General features: G+C 36.3%; 1 pseudogene; it reads right to left on the bottom strand.

Annotated features, from left to right (window-relative positions):
• Window positions 1–426: 426 nt before the first annotated feature.
• On the bottom strand, window positions 427–1,108 carry LOC124225662 (olfactory receptor 18-like; annotated as a pseudogene).
• Window positions 1,109–9,622: the final 8,514 nt, after the last annotated feature.

The raw sequence follows: 9,622 nt of genomic DNA, 5'->3' as shown, positions 1-9,622 counted from the left end.
ATATTAAAGGACCCAAGACATACTAGTTGTTGTTGAATGAAAGCTCTGACAAACATCATTAGCGCTCCACCTTGACTTCACTTTAGACCCACTTAGAGCGCTGATAAAACTCTTCATACTCATGCAACATGCCAGTCCAATTAAATCTTAGGCAATGGTGGTGGGGATCAGGTATGAGGATTTTTAAAGCTCACCAGGTGCTTCCTTTATGAAGCCAAGATTGAGAACCAGTGACATACATTCTCTCACATAACCTGTGTCAATGGATTTGATCAATGCCATAGTTTTATGGACAACAGACATGGGATGTGGAAAGCATTGAGAATTACATGCATATTTAAAAAAGAGAGTTGTCCATTTCTACAGGATTCCTGGTTCATAGGTGACAAATACAGATGATTCAGTATAGAAAATTCAATGTAGGATTCAAATTTGCCTTGGTTTTGAACATGTACCATCCCAGATGTGAAGAAAACCAGGGATGGCATCAACAAAACACATGACTATGTTGTTGGTGGAGGTGTCAGAACAGGCTAGGTTGAGGAATTGAGAAGAGTCACAGAAGAAATTAGAAATTTCCACAAGTTTGAGGTAGCTAAGTTGTAACACAATCAAATTGTGTAGCTAGGAGTCCAATACACTAATAAAAAAGGACACTAAAACTAAGAAGCCACAGAGGCATGGGTTCATGAAAACTGGGTAGTGTAGTGGGTGACAGATGGTCACAAATCAGTCATAGGCCATAATAGTCAGGAGCATACAATCCATACATCCAAAAAGGATAAAAAAAGACATCTGTGTCAGGCAACCCAAATTAGAGATGACTCTCCTGTGAGTTTGGATGCCCACAATCATCTTGGGGATTGTGGTGGACATGTAACCAATGTCAGCCAAGGACAAGTTGGAGAATAAGAAGTACATAGGGGTGTGGAGCTGTCAGTCAGATCCGACAGTCAGGATGATGAGCAGATTTCTGAGCATGGTCACCGGGTACATGGAGAGGAAGAGTCCAAATAAAAGAGACTGTAGTTCCAGATCATCTGAGAGTCCCATGAGGTGAAATTTCAAGACACATGTTAGATTTTGTGGTTCTATATAACTTGGACATCTTTTGATAAAAATAAAAAAGGTGTGTTGGATAAAAGGAAATAGGAAAAATGGCAACTATCACTGTGCCTATATCTTGGACTTCAGTTTTTCACTAGTAAAGTATGTACACTTGAAGAACATGCACCCCAGTACATTCAGCAATATTTCTCAGTTGTGATAAATTCAATTTTCTTAGTACTCTTTCTTCATTGCTTTTCTGTGTTAGTCTCCTCTTTCTATGCACACCTGCTTGGAGACACTCAACTTAAGATTGTTAGAAGAGCAAGAAAAATAGGGATAACAAATTTATGATCACAGTAAAATAGAGCCAACTCTTTTAAGATAAAATATGGAGAAGAAATGTCCTGCCCTATTAAGAAAACAAAATGATCCTTGAGGCCATCCTGGTGGTGTAGTGGTTAAGTTTGCATGCTGTACTTCAGCATCCTGGGGTTGGTGAGTTCAAACCCCAGGTATGAGGGCCGGCCCAGTAGTGCAGTGGTTAAGTGCATATGTTCTGCTTCTCGGTGGCCATGGTGTTCACCAGTTCGGATCCCAGGTGTGGACATGGCACTGATTGGCAAAGCCATGCTGTAGTAGGCGTCCCACATATAAAGTGGAGGAAGATGGGCGTGGATGTTAGCTCAGGGCCAGTCTTCCTCAGCAAAAAGAGGAGGATTGGTGGCAGTTAGCTCAGGGCTAATCTTCCTCAAAAAATTTAAAAAAAAGAATCCCAGGCGAGGACCTATACATTCCTCATCAAACCATGCTGTGTCAGCATCATGCATACAAAGTAAAGGAAGATTGGCACAGATGTTAGCTCAGGGAAAATCTTCCTCACAAAACAAAACAAAAAAATCAAGAAAATAAAATGATTCTAATTAAAGCAAATTAAGAACCAGTCAAATGTACTTTATATTATTCACATACAATGCTAGAAACTCCCTTGATTAACATTACTTGTAAACACTCTACAAGTGCTAGATCATGTTAGCTGGATTTGAAATTATAGTCAAATGCACATAATCATAAACATTTTTATGTTATCTTCATGAATTTTCATCATTATTTGGTTTTCTGACTTCCTTCCTTCATGGAAATAAGTGCTCACTCAAATATGTAGGTCTTTTAAAATTTGTTTAATATATAACTCTTATGTTGGCTTTCATGGAATTCAATATTGGATAAATACAGATTAGCTAACTGTGTATAATCATACAGCATTGGTAACCACAAAGATGAGAGTAGAGTACAATATACCTGTGAATGATTAAACAATGAAATTTTAAGAAAACCTCTTGAATTTTTTATTTTACACAAGGTTATTTGCATTAACCCCACATAATCTGAATAAAATGTCTGGTGTACGAGACCACTATTTACCTTTTTTTACTCTGTTGTACAGTAGGCTGGTAATACTGATTCATTGTTTTTCTGATTGTAAACCCTGTTATTTATAGTTAAGGAGTTTAGACCCAAGAGAGGCACGAAAGCCGAATTTAAGACCTGGTCTTCTTATATCTAGTTAACAAATTTTCCTGTCAAATCTCCTTTATACAGGGACTTTAATTCTCTTACTTCAATAAACTGAAGAAAACTCAGGTTCATTATTTTGGCAGATCACACTATTATTTAATTGGGAAAAATGCAAAAAAAGTGAAGAGAGTAATATAAATAAATCTGTTCAGGTTTCTCTTCTGTACATGTGGGTAAAAATGAAACAATGTTATACAGTTATTAAAAGAAAATTCTTTAAAAATATTTAAATTGCTTAGAGTAGTGTTTCTCATTCTCAGTAAATCAATATATTTACCTGTGGATTTTTTTAGTATATATGGATGCCCTGGTTGTAGCCTAGAACCAATTTAATTAGAATCTCTACATATTTTGTTCTTGTTGATCTTATGTACAGCCAGATTTGAGAAAAACTTCCTTCAAATATTGCTAGGCACATAGAAAATGTTCAATCATTGTGACCTTTCATTACCATCATCAATACCCATAACTATATTAAAATGTAAATGTTTAATAATATTTGCTTCAGATCTCATGTTTTATAGTGATTTTAAATACTACTGATAAATTTTGAGTTTTGTCAGCATTCTTGCGTGATACTGTTCCTCTGCATATCTGACCCCCAAAAGTATCCTTGCATGATACTATTCTTCTGCATAGCTGACCCACAAGAGCAAGCACAGTCATGAATGGGTGGTGTATTTTCCTGCCAATGTCTCCATAATTGATCTATGTATCCAGAAACAGTTTTCTGAAATGCTTATCTAAACAGTATGCTGCAAGTGTTGTCCCCAAAATGTCCTTGTTTATAATTACATGTGTTTAAGTTTCTATGTGATGTATTCACATTTATTTCTGATATTTTAACTCATGCATCACCTGAGGGAGGGACATCATTTTATTCCATTTATTATTTTATATTAACAAATTTTGGATATGTATTCAATAAATTTAAGATGTGTTTTTAATATATTTTATAATATAATGATATATTTATAATTTGATACATATAGTACATATTTTATATTTATATTATTCATGTTGATTTATTCTTATTACAATCCTATGAAAATTCTTGTGCCTTTCTCCTTATTACACAAGTACAAATTTCTATGAAATATATGAGTGGAAGTTAGTTGTTTGCTGTCTAAAAATTGATGCAGGTTCACTTTCACTAATAATTGTTTACATCCATTGTACCCAAACATAAATCACTTACTATGAACTGCATCCTTTTACAATTAAGGTACACATTTAAAAATATCCCTGAATCTGACTTGCAACAATCATTCCTCAAGAGCTCCACATGAAATTTTCATCGTCTATAGGAAACGTTTTCAATCTCAGATTTGCAAACTGAACTGTGAATTGCATGATTATTCATAGAAAACCCTATAGACCAACATTTTTGTGCCATAATTGCCTCTATAAGCAGTGGCTCACTCTCATAATTCACAGGTGAACTCACTGAACCCACAGAATGGAAATCAATTCTTCACTCTCAATTTTCCCTCTGGGACCAAGGTAATTTTGAAAAGAAAACCATTCATCAGCTGTGGTGGCAAATACAAAGCCCTGGTGCAAGGATAAGGAGATCAATGTCTGAGTCCTGAATCTTTCATCGCCTATCTGTGGAGTGTGTGTAAATCTCCCAGGCATTCTCTCCTTGTGTTCCTTATTGCAAAGGGGAGAATAAAACCCATTTCCAGGACATATGTGGCACCTAAGGGAAATTTGGAACTTAATAAATTTTTCATTGTTTTCAATAAGAATTTCAATCATTATTGGAATAATGGTTAGTAACTCAATATCATACCAAAAACTTAATGATCTTTTATGGATTATATGGCAGGAAGTTCCAAGCCTTCCCCATCTCAGGTCATGGAAGCAGGGAATGACTTCAAACATGAAAATGTGCCTAAGCCCATGCAATAAGATTTGCCTCCCCTTTCTCTTCCTGCTTCATATTTTAAGCATTTATGAAAATCTCTGAAGTGTTTTTTCTATAATAAAATGTTATGCATACATTTAAGTGGAAAATAATAGGTCCCATAGAAAGTCCACGACATAGACAAACAGTGTAATTTTACCTTGTCTCCAGTCCTGTGGGACATTCCTAAAAAGGGGATGAAACACAGGCATGAATGGTCCCAGTGTGTAGAAGCCATAATACTTAGGCCTTGTTCTGTGAACAGCTGACAGGTCTCTCCAGCATTTAACTAATATTTTTGGTTTGTTTTTGGTGCCTCCTCTGTGCCAATAAGGTATAGGCTCTAGGGAATCTGAAATAAATGAGACTAGTCATTTCTCTCCACACACTAAGTACCTATTTGTAAAAGGACGAAAATTAAATTTCCTGTCAGACATGTAGGTAAACTGTACTTTCAGGTTACAGTACGTTTAAGTTGAATGACATGAGGATCGGACTTATCATTATTAAAGATAATAATATTTAAAATTGATTTTGGCCTTACTTTATCACAAATGGATCCATCACATAGGCATCACATAGAAAGCATGTATGATCTATTTAATCCTTTCTCAGGGGAGTTGGGTCAACCAGGAATCGACTCAGAGGACAATACTGAGTCTTAGAGACACTAAGATCTTTCCCCATGTCACACTAATAATAAGTAGAACAGACAGGATTCAAAATTTGATTGTCAGTCTCTGAGTTCTATGCACTCAACCTCATTGTTTTCCTGACCTTCAGAAGCTTTTGAGCAGTCGTCCAGAGGTCTTAAGCACAGATACACCTGAGGTACATTTAAAAATATTTCCAATTTCCTGAATAGAAAGCCCCTGACTATATCTCCTTTTTAGATTGAGTGGATTTATTACAAAAATGAAAGGACAAGTGAACACCTGCAAGACAAAACAAGAGCAAGAACCCCAGAGAGACCTGCACTGAATTATCAAGTATGGTCAAGTGTCCTTTAACAGTGGAGCTATGTTCTGAGAAATGCGTCATTAGGCAATTTTGTCATCATAGGACATCATTGAGATGGTATAGCCTACTATGCACCTAGGCTGTGTGGTGTAGCCTATTGCTCCTAGGGTCACAAACCTCTACAGCATGTTACTGCAATGGTAGGTATTTGTGCATCTAAAGATATCTAACCATAGAAAAGGTACAGTAAAAATGCGGTATAAAAGATTAAAAAGTGGTACATCTATATAGAGTACTTGTCATGAATGGAGCTGGCAAGACTGGAAGTTGCTCTTTGTGCGTCAGTGAGTAAGTGGTGAGCGAATATGAAGGCCTAGGACGTTACTGTAACTACTGTACACTTTATAAACAGTGTACACTTAGGCTACACTAAATTAAAAAAAATTTTTTTTCTTTCTTCAATAATAAGTTAACCTCAGCTTATGGTAACTTTTTTACTATATAAACGTTTTAATGTTCTGAAACTTTTTGACTCTTTCAAAATAAAACTTAGCTTAAAACAAATTGTAACAACTGTACAAAAATAATTTCTTTGTTTATATCCTTATTCTATAAATATTTTTTCTATTTTTAAAACTTTAAATTTCTGTTTACTTTTTGAGCTGTTTTGTTAAAAGCTGAGACACAAATATGCACATTAGCCTAGGCCTACGCAGAGGCAGGATCATCAATATCACTGTCTTCCGTCTGCACATCTTGTCACACTGGAAAGTCTTCAGGGGCAATAACACACGTGGAGCTGTCACCTCCTATGATAACAATACCTTCTTCTAGAACACCTCCTGAAGGACCTGCCTGAGGCTCTTGTTGAGGAGGTGTCACTCTTTTCAGAAATATGTCCATGGTGGTTTGTTTCTTTTGTTCACCCTAGATTTGCTTGTAAGCAGATAATGCACCAAGAACACCCCTCTCTATTAGCGAAAATCTTTCAGTGCGGAGGTCCATGTTTCCAAACTTTTTAAGGAGCTTGTTGAGGCCTGAAAAAACTTTTGCTAAGCCTTTCACTGTGAACTTTCTTGGAGTTTCTTCTTTGTCTTCTCCTGCAGTTTCCTTTTCTTTTCATATGATATTATGATGTCACTAGATAATAGGAATTTTTCAGCTCCATTATAATCTCATGGGACCAATGTCGGCGCACATGCTGTCTGTCATTAACTAAAACATAGTTATGTGGTACTTGATGTATTGAAACTTCCTAGGATTGCTACTTGTGATCTAAGATAACCTTCCTATAACTTATATGGCAAGGAGTGTGGCCCACCAGGAACCCCCAAGGGAGAGAGGCCTGTGAGCAGGGAGTCTCTGTCTGGAGTAACAGGGATGGGAAATGGCCAGGTGCCCTGTATCTGGAGTCATATCGCCCAGATTCAAACCTGGCTTCATCCCTTTCTAACTCATAACTGATATAAATTACATTTAAAATACTGTACTACTTTCCTCTTTTGTAAAATAATGATAACGTGCACTTATGCGTTGGGGACGATTATGCAGATGAAATGAAACAAACAGCATAGTATATAGATCAAAGGCTGGCACTTAGAAAGCCTTCAATAAATGTTCCAGATATTATGGTTACTGTCCTCCTTTACCTTCTCTTCATTTCAATCTCACCTTCATGATCCTTTCTAGATGCTTAAGGGACAGATTAACGAGAACCATTTCTTGCTATAACGTGGGAGATAACTATGAGAGGTAGAATCACTGAGGTTGGAAAGTAGAACTCTGAATGAAATTTCTTGACCCCTACCAGAACCAAGAACATAAACTTCATAGGGCTCAGAGCTGTAACTTGGCATATTACTGCCCTACCATGTGTCTTTCCTAATGGTCCAATATGTCCTGGCGATGAGGAAACAATGCTCCTGACAATCCTTCCTCCATGCACCATCACCCTCAGCACTTGCTGGGTTGCATTGCATTTCTGCTGGGACATGAACAAAGAGTACAGATCCACTCTTCCTCCCCTGTCTGGCATACAATGAAAGCTCAGGTTCATCCTCAGGACTGGCAGAAAGACAGAGTCAGACATGAGCCTCTGGATGCAGATGACAATGAGAGGAGGAAACTTAGGTATGGAGCACAGTGGACTGGAACCCTCAAACTGAAGGGCTAGAGGCATGGACTGATTATTTACAATTGTATGGCCATGGGGACAAGGCACAGATTTCATAATTAGCCAGATTAGTCCATGTTATCTCAATCTCTAAGGATCTCCTAATATAAAGGAAGAAAAAGGAGAAAAAAATGAATGTCCATAGAAGGGTCTGGGGCCTTCCTCTTCTCATGAGGAAACTTTTCTGTATGCCTCGCTTCTTTTTGTTTGTTTAAGATATATCTGTGTTTTTTTATTCCATTATTTCATTGTGGTAAAATATATATAACAATTTACCATTTCAACCATTTTTAACTGTACAGTCTTGTGGCATTAAATATATTAACATTGTTCTGCAACCACCATCACCATCCACTCCCAGGAATTTTTGATCCTCTTAAATTGAAACTCTGTCCCCATTAAACTATAAATTCACATTTCTCCCTCCTCTCGGTCCTAACCAACCACTTTATGTCTCTATCTATTTAACTATTCTGGGGATCTCATATAAGTAGAATCAAACAGCGTTTGTCCATTTGTGTCTGTTTTGTTCACTGAGCATAATAACTTCAAGGTTCATTCGTGTTGTAGCGTGTGCCAAATGCCTTACCTTTTTAAGGCTGTCTGATATTCCATTTTGTCTATAACACATTTTGTTTATCCATTTTTCTATCAAAGGACACTTGGGTTACTTATCAATATAAAATTTGTAAATGTTTCCCTCCATGTCATGGGATGCCTTTCACTTTGTCGATAGTGCACTCTCATGAACAAAAGTTTTTAGAAATGATGTAGTCTGATTTATCTAACTTTTTTCTCCTTAAGTAGGTTATTTTATTATTTTTTCAGCTTTATTGAGATACAATTGATATTTAACGTTGTGTATGTTTAAGGTGTACAGTGTGATGATTGATACACACATGTATTGCAAAATATTTACTACAATAAGATTAGTTAACACATCCTTCACCTCACATAATTACCATTTAGTTGTTGTTATGGTGAGACCATTCAAACTCTAATTTCATAGCAATTTTCAAGTATACAATAAAGTATTGTTAACTATAGTCACAATGCAGTACTTTAGATCCCTGGAACTTAATCATTTATAACTGACAGTTTGTACACTTTGAGCAACATCTCCCCATTTCCCCCACCCCTCAGGCCCTGGCAAAAACATTCAAATTTAGTTAATTTTTTTGCATGCTGTAAGATAAGCATCCAATTTTATTCTGTTGTATGTGGTTATTCAATTTTCCCAACACCATTTATTGAACAGACTAGCCTTTCCACATTTCCACATTGAGTGTTCTTGTTCCCTTGTCAAATATTATTTGACCATATTTCTGGGCTTTCAGTTCTGTTCCATTGGTTTACATGCCTGTTTTTATGCCAGTGCCATGGTGTTTGGATTACTCTAGCTTTGTAATACAGTTTCAAATCAGGAAGTGAATGCCTATAGCTTTTTTCTTTCTCAAATTTTCTTTGGCTTTTTAGGGTCTTTGGAGTTTCACACAAATTTTGGGACTTTTTTTCCTATTTCTGTGAAAAATGTCACCAGAATCTTGATCTGGATTGCACTGAATCTACAGATGTTTTTCGATGATATGGCCATTTTAAGTATATAAACTCTTCTGATCTATAAACATGGGATATCTATTCATTTTTTTTCTTCTTCAGTGTCTTTCCTCCGTGTCTTACAGTTTGGTGTATAGGATTTTCACTTCTTTGGTTAAATTACTTCTAAGTATTTCATTGTTTTTTGATGCTTTTGTAAGTGGGATTGTTCTCTTTACTTCTTTTTCAGATAGTTCATTGTGAGTGTATAGAACTGCAACTGTTTTTTGTGTGTTGATTTCGTATCCTGAAACTTTACTAAGTTTGTTTCTTAGTTCTAACAGTTTTTTGGTGGAATTTTTAGGATTGCCCATATACAAGATAATGTCATCAGCAAACAGACAAATTTGCTTCTTCCT

This window comes from Equus quagga, chromosome 14 (genome assembly GCF_021613505.1).
Source record: "Equus quagga isolate Etosha38 chromosome 14, UCLA_HA_Equagga_1.0, whole genome shotgun sequence".
NCBI classification, from domain to species: domain Eukaryota; kingdom Metazoa; phylum Chordata; class Mammalia; order Perissodactyla; family Equidae; genus Equus; species Equus quagga.
This window is presented reverse-complemented; position numbering and strand designations above follow the sequence as displayed.